This window comes from Eleutherodactylus coqui, chromosome 10 (assembly GCF_035609145.1).
Source record: "Eleutherodactylus coqui strain aEleCoq1 chromosome 10, aEleCoq1.hap1, whole genome shotgun sequence".
Classification (NCBI taxonomy): Eukaryota; Metazoa; Chordata; class Amphibia; order Anura; family Eleutherodactylidae; genus Eleutherodactylus; species Eleutherodactylus coqui.
The window spans coordinates 113,044,153-113,063,750 of record NC_089846.1 but is presented as its reverse complement, the minus strand read 5'-3'; positions in this window follow the sequence as shown (position 1 = coordinate 113,063,750).

Here is a 19,598-nt window from a genome sequence, read left to right as displayed (position 1 = left end):
TAGGGGGTGGAGAGGAGGCAGAGCGGGGGCGGGAGCTCAGTTCCTGCTCCTGGCTCTTCCATCCTCCCCCCCCCCCCCCTGCATATGAGGACACCGTATATCGGCTCGGCTTGAAAACCGAGCCGATATACGGTCGTCTGAATCCACCCTAAGCGTTTGCTGTGATACAGCTACCAATACCGCTTGTGTACTAAGTAGAGAGGACAGTTTTTATTTCTGCACTTTCTTATAATTATTTTTCCTGTTTCAAGATGCCTCATTACAATGTATCTCAGCTTTTATTAGGGCCTGACTACACTGTTTAGCACATGCAATAAACTACATTTTACAGTTTTAAACAGTTAACTTCACTAGCTTTTAATTATTCCTTGTGCATGTACAATTTTTGCTGAAATCCTAATGTGATTACCTGCTGCAAGAACATAATTTAATGTAATTATATTCAATTGCATCTGATTATTTCATATAATCTGAAATTGCAGACGCAAAGTATGTTATATTATTTATTGTTTGGTAAAATGACCTTACAATCCATTCACAGAAGTAGTAAGAACCACATAGACTAGTCATGTGATTAGGGATCATTACCACATGTGTGTACATAGACCTATACAAGACTAGTACCAGGTGATTAAGGGCTCTTTTAAGAGCTATCCTCTGACAGCCTAGCACCAGCTCTCCCTGCCACAGAGACCAGCGTCTGGCTTCTGACAAGCCGATGGTCTCCGTGGCAACCTGTAAACAAAGCAGTGCAGGAGTTTAAAAAATGAAGCGGAAGTTTCCAGCAGATAGGTTCTATCTTCCTGCTTTTTTTAAAAGTCCTGCACTGTTCTGTGTTGGACTGTGCAGGCAAAGCACACTGCCACAGCTTATGGCATTGTCCTCTCCAGGTCCACTCAAGGGGTTAATGTAACAAATCTTATGATAAATTCAATCTCGCCACCAGCACTTCATTTTTTTTCAAAGGAACTACTGTCTTTTTAAGAATATGTATGAAATTCCAGGATCCCTTTGTCTATTTGTCTGCATTACTTTTTAGTTGTCAGTTGCGGTCCCTTTCTGGAACTAGAGTGGCCCGGAAAGGGATTGAATCTGCTAATAATCAATACCCCAAAGCAAACTGGTATTTAGTTCCTGTCTGGTTCACCATGTAAAATTCAACCAAGTATGCAAATCAAAGTTTGCGTGCATGACCTCCTCTCCTTTTATATAGGGGCCTCAGGATCCCCATTCTCATGATCAGCAGATGTCTCAGTAGTTGAGATCCACCATTTATACACTTATCACCTCTTTGGTGTATAAGTGATACATTTTTGGTGCGATAACCTCATTAATGCTAGAATTTTTTTGGCCTCCACAATGTGATAATAAAAAAACTTCCACTAGAGTGCAACTCAAGAAAAAACAACCCTGGACTGAGCTTTCCTACCAAGTATAGCGCCCATGGGCGTAACTATAGAGGGTGCAGGGGATGCGGTTGCACCCGGGCCCAGGAGCCTAAGGGGGCCCATAAGGCCTCTCTTCTCCATATAGAGAGCCCAGTACTGTGACTAAACCATTATAGTTGGGGGCCCTGTTACAGGTTTTGGATTGGGGCCCAGAAGCTTCAGGTTATGTCTCTGTGCAGCATGGTTTAGGTATGGGTACGGGTACAGATACAGATAGAGGGGGGGGGGGCCCAGCTCACGTTTTGCATCAGAGCCCCTGAGCCTTTAGTTATGCCCCTGATAGTGCCAATTTTTCTACAGACATGATAATGGCTTGTTACACCCTTGACATAGTAAATAAAGAATTAGTATGCTCAACAATCTCATGCCATGTGAATAATGACAAAGCATACGATCAGGTTAGGTCACACTCAGGGGCTGTCCCATCGTTTCCTCCCGACAAGCATAGGGTTTCTTATTTCTCAACCCCTTGCATCTACTCCTTAAAGATTCCATGCTTGTATAGGCAGGGTTCAGATTAAAAAAATATGAACCAATTGAGTTTATATTTTTAAACTAATTTGCTCAGACTAAACTTTATTTCATTACAGGAATGCTCATAATACAGTTCAAGGACTTGTGTATAGTCCAATATATGTGGCAGAACAGACCGTATCTAATGTTTCTGACTTTAACTACTTGGGTTGACCCTTTTTGGTGTTTTTGGTGGATATTTTCTCTCTATGGATGAAAGGTAAAGAAAAATATTGTCCATTGTCTTCCTTTTCATTCCATTCTGTTTATCCTATGAATTATCACAATGTGTAGTCATTAAATAGATGTAGAATGCATTTCATACTTACCCATGCTCCAACATGTGACACATAATTGACCACTACTTTGGACTTTTGATCTATAATCCATGACGGTGATTACCTCAAAGTTTCAGCTTTCATTTTCTGAATGCACTTATTTTACTTTCAGCGGTATCCCACTTAAAGGGGTTGTCTTGTCAACAAAGAATATCTGGCAATGTTTTTCTGACATTATACAGTTAACTTAAGAATGCCAATTTTATTATCCCCTGTACCACCGACCCAACTTTGTCCTCCATGGTCACATGATCCAAGAGTGCTGTGTTTATCTTTGTGGCAAGATGTCCTGCATGCGAATCATGTGACTTCCCCTCCAGCTCATCCCACCTCTTAGAACAAACCACTTTAAAGAACTGAAGATGGCAATTGAGACCGTTTTAAAAGGCTGTTATGTGAGCACATTATAGTATCTATATTGCTGTCGGAATTCCTAGGCCTTGACTCATGTGAATTGAACAGGGATCACCATCCAAACCTGCAGTGACCTAAAACCAATAGGAGATCTGGATATACACATTAAAGCCATCTGACCTAAATCACTACTTTTTCAAACTCTTCATTGATCCTTTCAAGGTACAATTAGGTCCAGCAGCTTGGAAACAATTGACTACACAGTAGAGATGAGCGAGTATACTCGCTAAAGGCAATTGCTCGAGCGAGCATTGCCCTTAGCGAGTACCTGCCCGCTCGAGACGGAAGGTGCCGGCGCGGGGGAGCGGTGAGTAGCGGCAGTCAGCAGGAGGGAGCGGGGGGGCAGAGAGGTAGAGAGAGATCTCCCCTCTGTTCCGCCCCGCTCTCCCCCGCAGCTCCCTGCCCGCCGCCGGCAGACCCCAACCTTTTGTCCCAAGCGGGCAGGTACTCGCAAAGGGCAATGCTCGCTCGAGCAATTGCCTTTAGCGAGTATGCTCGCTCATCTCTAGTACACAGTTATTTCACACCTTAACATATAGAAATAAAGCACAAAGTCCCAAAGAAAATGGGGGTAACACAAAGGTTATAATCCAGGAAGAAAACCATGTTACAAAAGGAAATGGAAAAAAAAAATGTCATAAAAGCAAAGAACTATTTGGAAGATTTAAACCAGTAGTAGATAAAAGCATTATGACCACTTCATAGCCAGGGTAAAACTGCAGAGTTAATACAGTTGGAGCTCCACTCCAACCATATGGCCTCGAACATCAGTAGCTTGTTTTCGATAATTCTGATCAGCTTCTCAAAGCATCAAATCTCTTTAATGTTAATAAGTGTCTTTGTTGTCAGGTATGAACAGCGCCTTGATAGTCCTATTTCACACACAGAAGAAAATCCTTAGTCCTCCTATAATCCACCGGATGTTGGAGAGCAGCATATGCTAAAGAAAAGAAGATCCCCCAAAATTGGAAATAATGAGGGTAAAGATAATGTAAGAATTATAGCTGTGCGCTCAATTAGGAGAACAAATGTTTAATGATGTTCTTAGTACTCACTCTGAGGGGGGGGGGAAGCTCCCCAATGATACCATAATGGGGTGTGACCTCCTTCCATGGAATTTCAGGGTAGCCTTTTAACCACTAGGAGTATATCCTGGATCCAAATGGACACTATCACCCACAGATAGTTTTGTCTTCTTTATTCTTCTTTAAAAAGTCACAGTATGCAGAATTACAAATGCAGTCCCTCACATGGAAAGTGGGCCCGCAGGTGCAACGCGTTTCGGACACTTAGCAGCCAGGGTATCTTGTGTCCTCCATATGTGAGCTGCAAATCATGACTTTCTCCATCTGTCCATGTTGGGTCAAGCACCTCATAATCTTCCACTGTCTCTTCGTCGTGTCAGCACAGACGCAGGGCGGCGTTCACACAAAACTGCAAAAGCACACACAATACAGTTTGAGAAAGACTACATCATTTCAGGCAACAGAAGAAGGGGAAACGTGCCTCTTACTAGTCACTCACTTACCAACTCTCCTCTTCAGAGTAAAAAAAACAGTTGGGCATCAGTGCATTCAATGTCTTGGTCTTCTCCCTCTGTCTGTTTGATCTGGCTGGTTGATATCAATACTGATGGATCAAACCAGTCCTAAGACTGATCCATGTGGAGTGCATCAGAGCGTGCAGAGGATTTGGCGCAGGGTGAAGTAGAGGAGGGATGCTCATGGCTGACTGGTGGAGACTTATTGCTTTGTGCCTGTGACTGGAAGGAAGAGGAGGTGGTGGTTGTACTTGAGGCATGATGTGTCATCCACTCTATGACCAGTTCTGCGTGCTTTGGATGCGACTCACGGACAGAACCACTTCTAAGGAATAGCAGCAGGCTTGGAACGTGGCTTGTCCTTTCCCACCTCCATCGCTAATACCGACAGGTCCTCTACCCCTAGCTTTCTTCATGTTTCCTTTTTTAACAAGCACTATTGTTAGGTCTATAAGGTCTGCAAATAATTCATAGTGGCGGGACCAACAAGTTTAAATGACATCTGAGGTCAGAAACAGAACTGCAATATTGCCCACGGCAAGGTGTAGTTTATCGGTCTGCCTTGCTGCTATATACGTTGACAGCAACAGAGGTATACCCTCCCCTAAAGTACAGACAACGTTTTGTATAGACATATAAACATGATGCAGTTTCTTTTTCTACTTCTTCCAATAGAACCCCATTTCTCTGCTGGTATATACAGTATATTGCTGCTGGGTGTGAAAGCTTGTATATCACCTGTAGAATATCTGTTCCTTCCTGTTATATAGGCATATAAATGTGATGCAGCTTCTCTATCCTGTGCTCAACTGTAAAATGGCTACACTATGTCTATGTTATATATGCTATGTCATATGTTGCAGGCGCCAATAAAACTGCTGCCCATATGCAAGATGGAGGACACATTTTGTGGCATCAGCAACGTGCCCCTCTGCAGCAGGTATTATGTGAATTTTGATTTTCCTACAATTCTCTCCAAAAATCGGTTCAGGCTAACCCGATTCAATTTAGCTAAAATCGGGACAATTTTATCACTCAGCTGGTCAAAATGAGCAGCACTAGTAATGAAGCTGAGGTCTCCTTATTAGGAAGCCATGAGGAAGCTGTACGAACACAGGTCAACTTGCAAAATCCATGCAGAAGTCCTCTTGGTTAAGCTGATGACAATCATTAGAGATAATAAGGAAAAAAATGTTATTTTACAATAGAAAGATCATAACCATAATAGTAAGTAACATCTTGTATTCTTTAGAATGCTCAATACATAAACCTTAAAGATTATAGTTCATGCCACGATACCTGATATTAATGTATCTGCCAAGTGTTACGTGTGCTGCTGGGATCTGTAGTACTAAGGTTCCTAGCAGCTCAGCTCCACAGGTTGGGGTTAATTGAGTTGGCTGGGTGTAGTATTCCCCAGCAGCCAATCCCCTTTAGCCTGCAGCACATATGAACCCAGCTCCTCTCAGTAGCTGTGGCTGGTCTTGTACTGTTTGGATGTATCTGTTGTGTGCCTACTCAGATCTGTGTTTGCATGTAGGTCTGTTGGGTCTCTCTGCTTCCCTAAAGACGGTTTGGACACCTGTAGTCCTTGTCTGTATCATATGCAGATTCCCTCTTCCCTTCCCCTGACAGGTGTAGCCCCCAAACGTCTTATGTCTCGTCTGTGTGTCAGTTGGTGTATCCCTGACACAGTTCCCTATGTTGGCACAGTGGCTGTCTATCCCCCCTGTATGAGGGCACTTGGACTTGCTGTGAGTTTCATCTGTGTGCATGTGAGCTCTGGGTGGAGTCCGTGTGGTTTGCACTCTATGTTGTCTGCTGTAAGCCAGTGACCTGTTGTCTGTCCTGTCCAGTTTGCAGTGTGACTTGTGTCCTGTTGTCTGTGCTGTTGCAGCTTGCGGTGTGAACTATGTCCAGTGCTGCTGAACTCCTGGTTACTGTAGGAACTAGCGGTATAGCCAGGAGCCGTGAAGTGGCCCGTTAGCTTCCACATTTTGATCAAAATGTCAACTAATACCTGGTATTTACATATAGCTTATCACCTGTTACTAGTAGTTGCATTGTAGCTGTTGTATGCTGTGTTTTCTGGTACTGTGTGTCCTGTTGTTCTGTCCCTGTCATGTGGCATATGTATGTGTCCTGTTTTGGTGGCATGGTTCCTATGAGCAACTAGAGCCCAGTTCTGAAGACCACTGGGACGCCCTTTATCAGGGCGATGTTGCCGCTAAGGTAGGGCCATGTCATCTTCCTTGTAGCACAAGGTCAGTTGTCCGAAACCCGTGTGCGTACCCATCCTTTGGTCACGATCATGTGGGCCCTGTGCTTAGTTGCCCACACGATCGTAACACCCAAGTGGCTCATGCCAGTGCTGCTCGTAAGTCAACTGGTCATCATCAGTACAAGTTTCAGCTTCGGCCTAAAAAAGACTGAGACAGTGGAGGATCTCTGAAAGAACTCTATATGACTGGCCTAAAGCAGAATTTTTTTATATTTTTCCTGAAGAACAGATTTTAAAATGTTGAAATCCTCGGATTCTACTCATCATATGATTTATATACAATCTAAGACTACTGGACATATACACTTCTTTTCTTTAAATAAATAGTAAGAGTTAAATTTAACAAAGTACCTAAAATAGCTGCCTTTTATAAATATTTCTCCATAGCATTTTACGAATCTTTTTACTTCATTCCACAAGTTATGTAAGCACTTGTTGCCACTAGAATTTTAGTACTTCATTACTTTTTATGAAACTGTTTTTATTGAAATCTTTTGACTTTTATAGTACAACAAAAATCTTAGAAAAAAGAGAAACAAATATAGATAGCGATGAGAGCTGTAGCAGTGAGTGATTTTCGTAAGATACTGATTAGAGATGAGCGAGCATACTTAGCGAGTACCTGCCCGCTCGAGAGAAAAGGTTCGGCTGCCGGCATGGGTGACAGGTGAGTTGCGGCAGTCAGCAGGGGGAGTGGGGGGGAGAGAGGGAGAGAGAGATCTCCCCTCCATTCCTCCCCGTTCTTCCCCGCCGCTCCCTGCCTGCCGCCGGCAGCCAAACCTTTTCTCTCGAGCGGGCAGGTACTCGCTAAAGGCAACGCTCACTCATCATTAATACTGATCCAACATAGTAAGCATGTATTGCCAACATTATATAAAAGGTATCATGACTGGTCAAATGACCAACTATATAATTAGGAAACAGAAGGATGGAAAGCCCATGGGTATCATGCCGTCCATTAGTAACACTGACACTAAGTTCAAATAGGGGGAAAATCAGCAATACGTTCCCTGTGTAGATACCAAGGTGTAAAACAAAAGGTTTCTGTGTGCTTTTCTGTATACGTGTTGGGAGTGAGGTTATTAAACTTTCCCATTCCGTAAAGAATTCCCCAACTCTTTCAATATGGAAGTCTCCACCCAGTCCTTCCTGAGAAGAAAGAATAATTGATCCAAAAACACTGTTGAAGACGGCCGCTGTGGAACTATCCATTCTTGGAAGATACTTTTCTTTGCTGCGGCAGATACAAAGTGTTCATTTACATTACTTGATATCATTCCTCTTTACGATACTATTACTTCAGCTGCCATAAAGCCGGCACATCCTGATGTGCTATCCATACGGATAAACAGAAGAAGGAAGTGTCTACAAACAAATACATAGCTACAATGTTAAAGAATAAACACAATATTCCTCCTCTACAGGTCTATACTTAATCAATGTAACTAAAATCAAACACATGAGGCATTCCCTTCCAAGTCTTGTTCTAATGAAGTGACTTGTTCGAGAAGATAATATTTTCTGTGGTTCAGAAAATGGATGTAGATTTCACAGTCATTGGATACTAATTTGGCCTTCGTAAAGGAATTAACTGAAAGTCCCCAGTGTAAAATATGCCGGAGGGAATATATGATTGCATAAGGTCTAGTCACTTTGAGTCTGTTCCCCAGCCCCCCTCTGTCACATAATGAAGTGTTGTCCACATTTCACACTTGGTGCTAAATAGGAAACCTCTATGTACATACTGTGTAAATTGGGATGTAGGACCACGGACACTGCACACAGCTGAGGCCTGTTTGTTACCGTTCCCTGCTGGGCTGTGCCACAATTAATCAAGCTTTCTACGTTTTAGTTAATTGTCAGCCCCCAATAAATTGTTTTATTTTTCTGGCTCTGTTCCAGGTCTGATAATTTCACAGTCTTGAGTTTGATGTTCACACAGAATCCAGACTTAAATAGACTGGGGAGGGGAATACGCAGACCTCTGTTCTTATGTCTCTTGATATCTGGAACAGTTACTTTAGGTTAACTCTTAAAGATTTACTGGTGTGCAAGGGTTTCCATTTCAGGTAAAATGAAAAGGGCAATTACAACTCAGTTTGACGCTTCCAAAGTATTTTCTTTGTTGTTTTTTACTTTTCCAATTTTCTATTTTTTTCTTTATTTTGAATTGTGTAGATAGCTCATTCTATTATACAATGGATTATAACAACATCTTAAATATTTAATTTGCTCTTTTGCTCCTAAATTGTCTTTATATGAGAAGCATGTGGTGAAAAAAAAGTCTTTTTCTAACTGGTGACATCCAAGAGTGCGTAAATTTGAAACACAATTTCCACACAAAACCTATAAATGGCCATATAGTGTCTTTGTAAAAAATCAAGCACCTAAAAGGAGTTGTTGCTTTGCGGCAAAGCTCGGCATGTAGTTATATCTCAGGCAGATATGCAAATGATTAGAGTGGTGATGTGATTAGTTTTGCCACTTGAGGCCCTAAAAGTGGTTCCCCCTTGGCCTATAAAAGGCTCTCAGAGGCTACTTGTGTGTAGTGACCTCTTCTTCTGCTTGTGTAGAGCTTGTTGACCACTAGATGCGTCTACGACGCAGAGAAGAGTTTTCGCTCAGTTAACAGAGTCTGAGAGGGGCGCATTATTGGAATGGAAGAAGCTGGATGGTCGTATCAACGAATTGCCTACCACCGGGCCATTCTGACCAGACTGTTAGGAAGTGTTGGGACCAGTGAATGCATGAGGGCACACACACAAGGCGACTGTGCTCTGGATGGTCCTGACAGACCACCAGTAAAGAAGATCATCTGAATGTCCAATAATTACAAGCAGCTCCAACTGTTTCGTTTTTCCCCCATCCAGAGACGGGTGGCACCATCATTACAGGCCCCTATGTCTGTCGGAATCATTTCCAGGTACTTGACTGAAGGACATTTGCTCTCACAATGCCAATTACATGTACTGGCTTTGACACCCACTCACAGTCACCTCTATTTGCCGTAGTATCGTAAACCATGAAACTGAACTGGTGTGGAGTGGAACTGGGGTATCTTCAGCGATGACTATAGGTTTAGTTTGGGCACTGACGACAGCTGTATTTGTGTCTAAAGACCTAGGGCCGAGTGCCCTCACTGATGGTCTGGGTGGACATCGTATACGACAGTTGGTCACCCCTAGTAGTGGTACAAGGGACAATGACAGCTCAGTGATATGCTCAGTACATCCTGCAGCCACATGTGTTCCTCTCATGGCGGCTTCCAAGAGGCATTTTCCAGCAGGATAATACCGGCCGCACACACAAGGGGGTCACAGGAATGTCCCCATAACATTGTCACACTTGCATGTCTTGCCAAGATTTATCACCAATAGAACATGTATAGGACCATTTCGGAAGGCAACTTCAACAGCTTACGAGTTTTCAAGATCTAGAGGCTCAGTTATAGCAAATGTGGACCAATATGCCACAGGATACCATATGGAACCTGTATGCCTCCATGCCTACCCATATCACATCTTGCATCCAAGCTAGAGGTGGTACAACAGGGTCCTAGAACTTCCCTTCAAGTGTTGTTTTCCATAATAAATTCTCCTTTTGCTCTGATATTGTAATCACTTACTTATATTAATGTTACAATCGCACATAGAAAGTTCCATTCGTATCTACCAACTCCTTCTAGGGGCTTGATTTTTATGTATTTTTCCACAATGGGTATAGTTAAGGATCTGATCAAATTTATACTCAGGGTTTTTGTTTTCCTGATTCATACTATGAACAGGAAAATGGACTCCTTGCACTGAAGGTATTTGTTCTATGATGGAACCATGTGGCACCAGACAGACCCCAATAACTATCCATCTTGCTCTCCATTGTTTTTCTGGACAAAATCGCACATGCTGCATTCATTTGGGACAGATCTGTACTGTATTAGATGAATTTTAAACAGTGAGCCCCTATAAGGACATCAAGTGACATGATTTGAGCTCACGTATTAAGCCTCCCTCGCACAGGCGCTTTTTACCACAATTAGCACTACTTTTTCAGCGTAAGAATTGCACCTTGTGTATTAAAGTATGTATCTAACAATTAGATACAAAAGGTGAAATCACAATCACCTGGTGCCTGATGAGATAACCCTGGTTAGGGAAATCCCACCTGCACCCTGTATCCAAGTTGGGGGTGTATAAAGTCCTTATCCACGATCCAGTTACCCGGAGAAATGTCTGGAGAGGAAGAACTCACTGGTGTACCAGGAGCTTTGGATGTATATTACCAAAGAGAATTGAAAAAATAGCTCCGTTCTCTTATGGACCAAGGTACACCTCTTGTATGAAGTGCAGTAAACCCCCATTTAGGTTTCCATCCTTTTTATTTTAAATATATTTCTGCTTGAAGAAGGCACTTTTGTCGTGCCGAAACGTGTGGCCAAATATATTTAGAATGTCCCTGCTGCATAACCCACCTGCATTTGAACTTTAGGTCATCAACTGACGGGCAAACCTTCTCTTTCAGGATTTTCTAAAAGAGAGCAGAATTCACGGCTCCATCAACTATGCCAAGTTGTCCAATCTTGGGGGTCGTCTAGATTATATTGGACAAATACGAAAAGAGCCTTTGTGTTCTTTTTGGTCTGCGGTGGTTTATGCCCTCCAAATCTCCTATGGATGCCATTATTTGTATAGTGCGGTGTTTCCCAAACTCCAGTACTCATAGACCGCCACAGGCCATGTTTTCAGGATATTCTATAGTAAGAACACCTGTGGCAATGTCTGAGGCACTGACAATAATTTCATCACCTGTACAACACTGAGGAAATCCTGAAAACATGACCTGTTGGGGTCCATGAGGACTGGAGTGTGAGAAATGCTGGTCTAGTATCTTTCTTATTGTGAAATTGTATACAATGACCTTAAAGGGGTTGTGCCAGAATCAACTTTTATCTGTCCCTAGGATAGTTGATAAATCTGAAAAGCAGGGGGTCTCACCACTGAGACCTCTACCAATTCTGAGAATGGGAGTCCCATGCCCCCCCACCTCATTGTGAGCTTACTGCACCCCTGCAGATTGAATGGAACGGTAGTCACGCATCTGTGGTGCTACCCCATTCATTTTCAGTGATACTGCCAGAGGTAGCCAAGTTCTACCCGGTTTCATATCGCCAGACAGGTCCTATTTAAGTGATGTTTAGATTTGACGGGTCTGGCAGTAGAAATGCCCTGGGTGTGGCTAGTGAAATTAAACTCAAATGTCAATTGAATTTGGTTGATTTTTGTGCTATGGGTGCAATTACTTTTTCTTACATAGGGCTAGGTTGAATTGAACAGAATTTTTCCTGAAATAAACTGCATTTGATGATTACTTGGGTTATCTTTGTCCAATATTAAACATAGTTAGATGAGCTGTAACATTCAAATATGCAAAAACAGAAGAAATTGGGAAGGGAGCAAATACTTTTTCACAGCAATGTACTTGATGGGCACGTTGTGGGATGGTGTAAGTAAAGAGTTCACTACAGTGAAGTGCAACAAATGTATTTAAGAAAAGATGCTTGGAAACCAGCGGGGAATTGGCCCACTTGACAGGAGACAGAGAGGTGAAGTAATCCTTTAATGAAAGTAACGCCTTTTGGCACCTCAGGGATGCCTTCGTCTGGCTAGATGAAGAGGCCAGTGCGGTGCCGAAACGTTTTGCTTTAATAAAAGGATCACTTTCACCTCTCCGCCTCCTGTCAAGTGGGCCAATTCCCTGCATCTTTTGTTACGGCATGGACACTCCCGATACTGTTCCATTGGCGAGGCTCCTGCTGTTATCTGACCAGGTCTTCGGCATGTTGTGCTGCTAGAACCACATCTTCAGGTACCATTACATTTGCTATATCTGGCAGAACCTACACGCTCCTGATGATCTGGCATACGTTTCTGCTAAACTTTAGATCAGTTTCTCATATAAAGTAAATAGAATGAGTTGTGTGCGGCCATGCCCCTACAATTGGCCCAACCTACCTTTGAAAAATTGACGAGGCCCAACGTGAAACTCCAAAAAGTCACACTTTTGGAACGTGTGTCGAAATTGTGACTTTTGTATCATGTAAAAGGCATAATAGATATGCCCACAGCTTTGCCAAGACCAGACATAGAAAGAAATGTCTATTAGAAGACCCACCCTACATGTTCTCCCCACCCTGCTTGGCTTGATTTGTGCACAGTGGACATTTCTTCCTGTAACCAACTCTTTTTAAAATCAGGTTTTTCTTTGAAACATTGGAGCATTTAGTAAAATCTAGTCCTTTTGTAAATGACCAATGTAAAAAATGGATAAAAACCTAGTACATCATACAAACATCAAAGAAACGTTCTTATAACAGAAAGTGAGGATGATTTATATTTCAATAAAGCCAGCAACAAAACACGTTTCAAGGCAAAAGAGCCCCTTCATCAATTACTAGATAGCAGCCTATGTAACACATATAAAAGAGGGTCCAAAAAGGGAGAGAGAGGTAAAAACACAGAATAAATTACAATGTAATCATACACTGGTACAAAGATAAGCCTGATAGGGTGCATGAGTCGACGCACAAGAGTTCATGTGGGGTAAAAGTGGGACCCAGGGATGTGATATATGCTATATAATGAAATGTATGATTAGATTCAATATATATTCTATATATAGTTTCTGTTTAACCTGTGAAAGGAAATAGCTGAGTCCACTGGAGTCTATTTAATGACCGATACTCTTAAACTCCTTAAGGACCAAGTGTGGCAAATTTACGATGCTTGGTCCAGGAATATAATCCCAGCCAATAGTGGACGTATGGCTGTGGGGGTTGCCCTCATCCCATTGCTTTCAATTGGGTGGTAGCAGCGTCGGCTCCATTGTAAGCAATGGGATAGCATTGCGCTCCTCTGCCACAGCTGTGGCAGGGGATTCCTTCATCTCCGTGGGGAGTCCCCTCCTCAGTGAACACTGTGAAAGTGTTATCACAGTGTTTAGTGATGAGGGTACTCCCCCCGGGGATGAAGGAATACCCTGCCGCTGCTGTCACAGCTGTGGGAGAGGAGCGCATCTTCTCCCTATGTTCCCAATGGGGCTGGCGGTAGCATCCAGGGGTTTCACATTTTTTTTTGCTTTGGTCACGCATTTTTTACACATGCGATGTGCGCTTAAAATGCTGTCCTATCTTTTACAGGTGCAATTTTTTTTACGCTTGTAAAAATCAGACATGTGACCGCTTTCATTGGAAAGCATTTGTTTTTATAGTCGCGATTTTTTAGAGCACCTATACATGCTCTAAAAAAAAATCGCTCGTGTGACTGCACCCTTAGGTACAAAACAGCCTAGTTAAATGTAAAATTGCGATATATGCATCACAGAAGGGAAAATAAAAAAATTAAAATGTGTGAGTGGCTGTCTCATCAGTGTCCCTCACAGGTGTTATTTGCTCCTCCATTTGGTAGTCAGCAACCTGCATGGTGAGAGGAGGATGCATCTATATGCACTCCTCACTCAGTAAGTAACGGCCATTTTTCTGTGATTGTTTTTAAAATTGCGATATATGACTAAAATTTTAGGATGAGAACACACGGAGCAGCAGTTGTCTGTGGCCACAAATCACATCCGTGTGCAGTGGTGAATGGCTGCACGATCTTTCAGGTATTACTGGCAAATTCGCGTGGCTGTTCGGCACCATTTGTGAATGTAGAGTGCAGCTGCTATGTGTGTCCTCGTTCTTAATAGTTCGTTCTAAGTTATAAGGTGTTCTAAACCTATTAAGTAAAATGTATTTTAGGATTATGTACTAACTACACTGTGAAAAGAAGTTATCCATGGCATACGGTACACCAGTATTTGTAAGCTAAGTAATAGCACTTATGGAAAATATGCAAGGGTTCAGTTTTTCTTCACACTGAGGTCCTGTGTATATAAAATCTGAGTTGTCAAAATGTTTTCGCTCTAGCCCCCTGTTAAATAGAAGTATAGAATCTATGAGGTCACTATTAACCATTTTATTAATTTTCCAACCGGTATAACAGTCCTGCCTCTAGAACATGGAATCCAGACAGGGGCTTCCCTTCCATGACATGGCAGACTGCAAGACCTCAGAGAGGCGACGGGTTGCCACCCGGCTGGTATTTATTTTTTACTGCCCATATCAATGTCTGGTAAAAAATAATTGGCAGCTGTTAGCTGGCTGGGCAGCAACTCCATAAGCAGTGCACTCACTCTGTCCGCAGCTCTGCCATGCCATCATCAGAGGCTGTGACTCCTGACCTCTCCCCCCAGCATCTACGTTCCTGCCCACAGCTGGTACAGAGCACAGCTGCCAGGGGGAGAGGTCAGGGCTCACGGCCTCTGATGATTGCACGACGGACTCCTGACTGGAGCTGCGGACAGAGTGAATGCAATGGTTGTGAGGTTCCTGCTCGGTTGTAGGTCCAGTACAGAGGTCACCATGACTACCGGATCCTTTAAGCGGCTCACTCTTACTATTCGGGCCACTACAAGGGGCACTATTACTGTCACTTTCGACAACTCTCAATGATTCAATTCCCAGTCATTGTTACAAGGCTTGTATAAAGAGTCTAACATTGACTTGCAGGAATGCTGTCTTTCAATAGGTGGCGCTGCAGAGGTATTGTTCATCTTCTTTATTTGGTTTAAATATGGGATGGGTATCTTGTATTGGCGCTTTCATTGCCTGGAAACTGAAGCATTTCACATTTTGCCTCAGGCAGTATAAAGGCTTGGGGTACGTACCCCTGAGTCCAGGCATTAGGTGACTCTTGCAATGACGTACCCATCTTTAAAAAGGAGGTTAAAAATATCCTCACTTGAGACGGACATTAAAATCTCCCATGGCATGTTGCTTGGCTGAATTTTTTTACTTTACTGCGTCCCATCTATGCCTTTTGAAGGGGCTCAGTTATGGAGAGAACTGTAATATAAGATTCCTGGTTTTATTACAAAAGCAGTGGAACAGAAATGATCACCTTTCAAAGGCTGTTCTCCGTAATCTCCCATCAAGGTTACTATATTACTGTGCTTTAGTTTATGCCTTTCCTATTCTCTCCGGTTACTGATCCGCATATTGTTGACATGGGAAAATAGAAAAATGACCAAAGAATTTCTAGCATACTAGTGGGATGTTTTTATCAGTAAGATGTTGACTCCTGTAGTCAACTCAACCAACATATCGTTGGGGTTAAACCAGTAACTTCAGCTGCCTCACAAGTAATTGTCTTCACGGGGCTCGACATCACACAAGCATTTTAAAGTTGCTGTATATAAAGCTATATATGTACATAGCAGAAATGCATGTGAGCGGAAAATATATCTAAAAAATGATATTGCTACATCTGTAAAGGTCCTATTCATTAAAATATCACATGATTAATCCTGCATAATTAACTCCATCAGAAAAAATAGATCCAATGGCAGAATTTAGCATTTTTGTTCATTCTGTCTCTTAGAGTAAAATGAATAAAAAGTAGAGATGAGCGAGCATGCTCGTCCGAGCTTGATACTCATTCGAGCATTAGTCTACTCACTGTACTCATTACTCGAGCGAGCACCACACGGAGCTCGGGTTCTCGAAAAAATTTCACCCCCTCCTCCCCACATGTTTCCAATGGCAGCAGCCGCGGCTCCCTTGAAAACAATAGTCTGCCGGCACCCCTGATTTGTTTTTCATGGCGCTCAGCCAATCACAGGCAGCTCTGGCCGAATGAATGGCAGGCGAGAGCTGCCTGTGATTGGCTGTGCGCCTCAGCCAATCACAATCAGCTCTTTCAGCAGGCAGGGATTTTAAATCCACATCTGCTGATAGATCAGCACTACAGAGTCAGGGACAGCGCGGAGAAGACGCGGCTAAGCCCGGGCAGCTGAAGGCAGGTGAGTATCTATTTTTTTTAATTTTTTACACTATTTCTCCTGTGTTTTTAGGGAAGGGCTTATATTTAAAGCCCTCCCCTTAAAACCAATTACTGGGGGGCCATTAGCAGGATCCTTTACCGCAGCTGTCATGTGTGACAGCTGCGGTAGGGAATTGAAGAATTCCTCTGCTACATCTGTCACAGATGTGGCAGATGTAGCAGCAGGGAATTTTTTTACTAGCGGGGATGAAGGAAGCATCTGTCATATGCGGCAGATATGTTCTTCATCCCCGCGGGCGACACGGCAGCGGCGGGGGGGAAGTTTTTTTTTATTTTAATTTTTTTTACACTAAAATGATTGTTTTTCAGGGAAAGGCTTATATGTAAAGGCTTATATGTTTTCCATTGAAAACAATGCAGAGCATGGGTCACCCTAAAAAATGCTCGAGTGTCCCATTGACTTCAATGTGGCTCGTTACTCGAAATGAGCTCTCAAGCATTACAAAAAGCTCGGCTCGAGTAACGAGCACCCGAGCATTTTGTTGCTCGCTCATCTCTAATAAAAAGCAATCAAAGAGTTGTATTTTACATATTGGTACCAGTACAAGCTACAAGTGGCCTCACAAAACCACCCAATTTAACATTGCAAATGGTGTTTTAGAGGGGTGGTACTATCGAAGGAGATGGCCAGTATGCATAAACTATAATGTAATTACAAATATGTCTCATGAATCTGGATAGAGGTCTTCTCGAGGAGGGGGTATTTTGTGGAGCTTTTACTGCAGTTTGCTCTTAGGTTGGCTTCACACAGATGTACTTGCATGCACAATACGCAGAGAATAGAACCCATTGATTACAATGGGTTTGCTCACATTTCCGTATTATGACGTGTTCATTTTGGTTCTGTTTTTCTGCGTATTTGTGCACCAAAGGTTCCCATAGAAGTCAATGGAGGAAGCACAAATGCACATGCAATACAAAAGGAGATGCGTGAAGCACTTCATAATTGGCGACGTGTGTAAAAACGGCTTGTTTATTCTGCAAAAGTAGCGCTAGGGGCTCACACCCACTGGTGTTTTTATTTCTTGCACTGCGAGACCGAGTGAAAACACTCATCTCGCAGCGCAAGAAAAACGCTGCAATATCACCAGTGTTATCAATGAGGCCAGCGGCAGCAGCGCTAGCCCCATTGCAAACATATAGGAGTATACTGCGGACTTCTGCAACAGCTGTCACAGCTGTGGCAGGAGTTTCCTTCAACCCCGCGGGGACCACAGGGATGAAGGAATCCTCTGCCACAGCTGTGGCAAAAGTCCAGGATGCTATCCCATTGCTTTCAATGGGGTCGACGCTGCTGCCGGCCCCATTGAAAGCAGTGGTTTTGTGGCAATCCCCGCAGCATGATTTTCGGGGAAGGGCTTGAAATATAAGCCCTTTCCTGAAAATCATCCCTAGCTGGTTGAAAAAAAAAATCTTTACTCACCTCTCCGCCGCTCAGACTCGTACTCCGGCTGGCTCCCCAGCACTGCTGTCCAGCACTTTCAGCAGGCAGGGATTTAAAAATCCCTGCCTCCTGAAAAGGCTGTGCTGATTGGCTGAGCTAAGCGCTGCCTGTAATTGACTGAGCGCTCTGCCAATCAGCACAGCACTTTCAGGAGGCGGGGATTTCTGCAATGATTACTTTATGTAATCAATGTGATCTGATTTGTTTTCTGAGTCATAATTATAGAGAAACCAAATGTAACTAATAACACACAAACAGTTGTACATTTCAAGGTTGGAAATCACACCTCAGTAGTCCTCTCATTAGGCAGGATTATAGTGAAAGGTAACTACTCTGGACCAAAAATATCTAGGTCTATGAAACATTGAAGGAACTCTATCAGCTGCTATGAACCCCATAAACTAAAGTTATGGGTTCACAAGAGCTGGGGTGTCACTGTCATACTTACCTCCCTCACTGTTCCACCCATAAAGCCATCACTTCATGTATACAGTGGACTACTTATGCATGCGCTGGTGATGAAAAGGACTAGTATGAGGGTGACACCACAATCTCTGTGCCCCAGTTTCCATGAACACATAACTTTAGGTTATGGGGCTTATAGGAGCTGGCAGTCCTTTTAAACTTGATCTAGCATGTATCTTTGCTCAACTCATGTCCTGTAGCTATTTTGAAAAATAAGTTTATACAGCAATAATCATAGCACTACAAGTTCTGGAACCTAAAAAAAACTATCAATGTTGAAGGCTCACTATTCATAGAGACAGTAAGTACAAAAGTAAATGAAAATGCAACACCTGAAAGTGGTTGAGACCCTTCCAATTTAATTCCAAATTTGGCTGATTTATGGTGACATAAATAGACACAGGTTCTAGTATCTGTTGCACCTTGGGGGTTGCTAGTTCGATGGATCACCATCTTTCCCCCACCTAGATGGATAGCCGCACATAAGTAACCCACAGAAGTTTAGTAAAACCTACTGCGACTCTTTTTTTTTTGGCACATTAACAGCAATGCTAACAGAATCTTCACACTGTTGTTAATCCGCCACAGTGTACACATACATCTGTAAATCCCTGGCAGTCTGGCCACTAAATAGTACCGAATTTTTGCCCTGTCTACCGTACAGGTCTAGTTCCTCAAGCACATAAAGTCCGTGTCTCATACCCATCCAGGGTGTCAACCTAGGGGCCATCTACCCCTGTCAGGTTAGTGGCTTTCTCAGCCAGCATTAGCTTACTCTCAGGTTCCCCTCACAGGGACCCGTCCCAAGGAGTAGCCTCTGAGTTCAGTATGGCTGGAGGTTTTATCTCCTCCAGAGCAGACCCTTTACCTGCTGGAAATCCATTCAGTAAAGGCCCATTTACACTGAAGGATAATCGCTCAAAATTCGCTCAAATGGCAGTTTGAGTGACAATTTTGAGCGATCACTTTGCATAAACTCTTAAGTAGCTAATTAGCTACTTAAGAGTTTATTAATGTGTAAATGAAGGCTCCTTCAGTATGCAGATGACAGCAGAAGCGCTGTTATCTACAAACAGCTGCTTTGTTCTCGGAGCTGTCAGCAGTATCCCGCTGAGAACTCAGCGATGCGGCGCTGATAAGGCTCATTGCTGACTTTTAGCTTGCTTAAAGTCAGTGATGAATGAACAGTGCCCAAAAAGTGCACAATGGGTTCACATTTA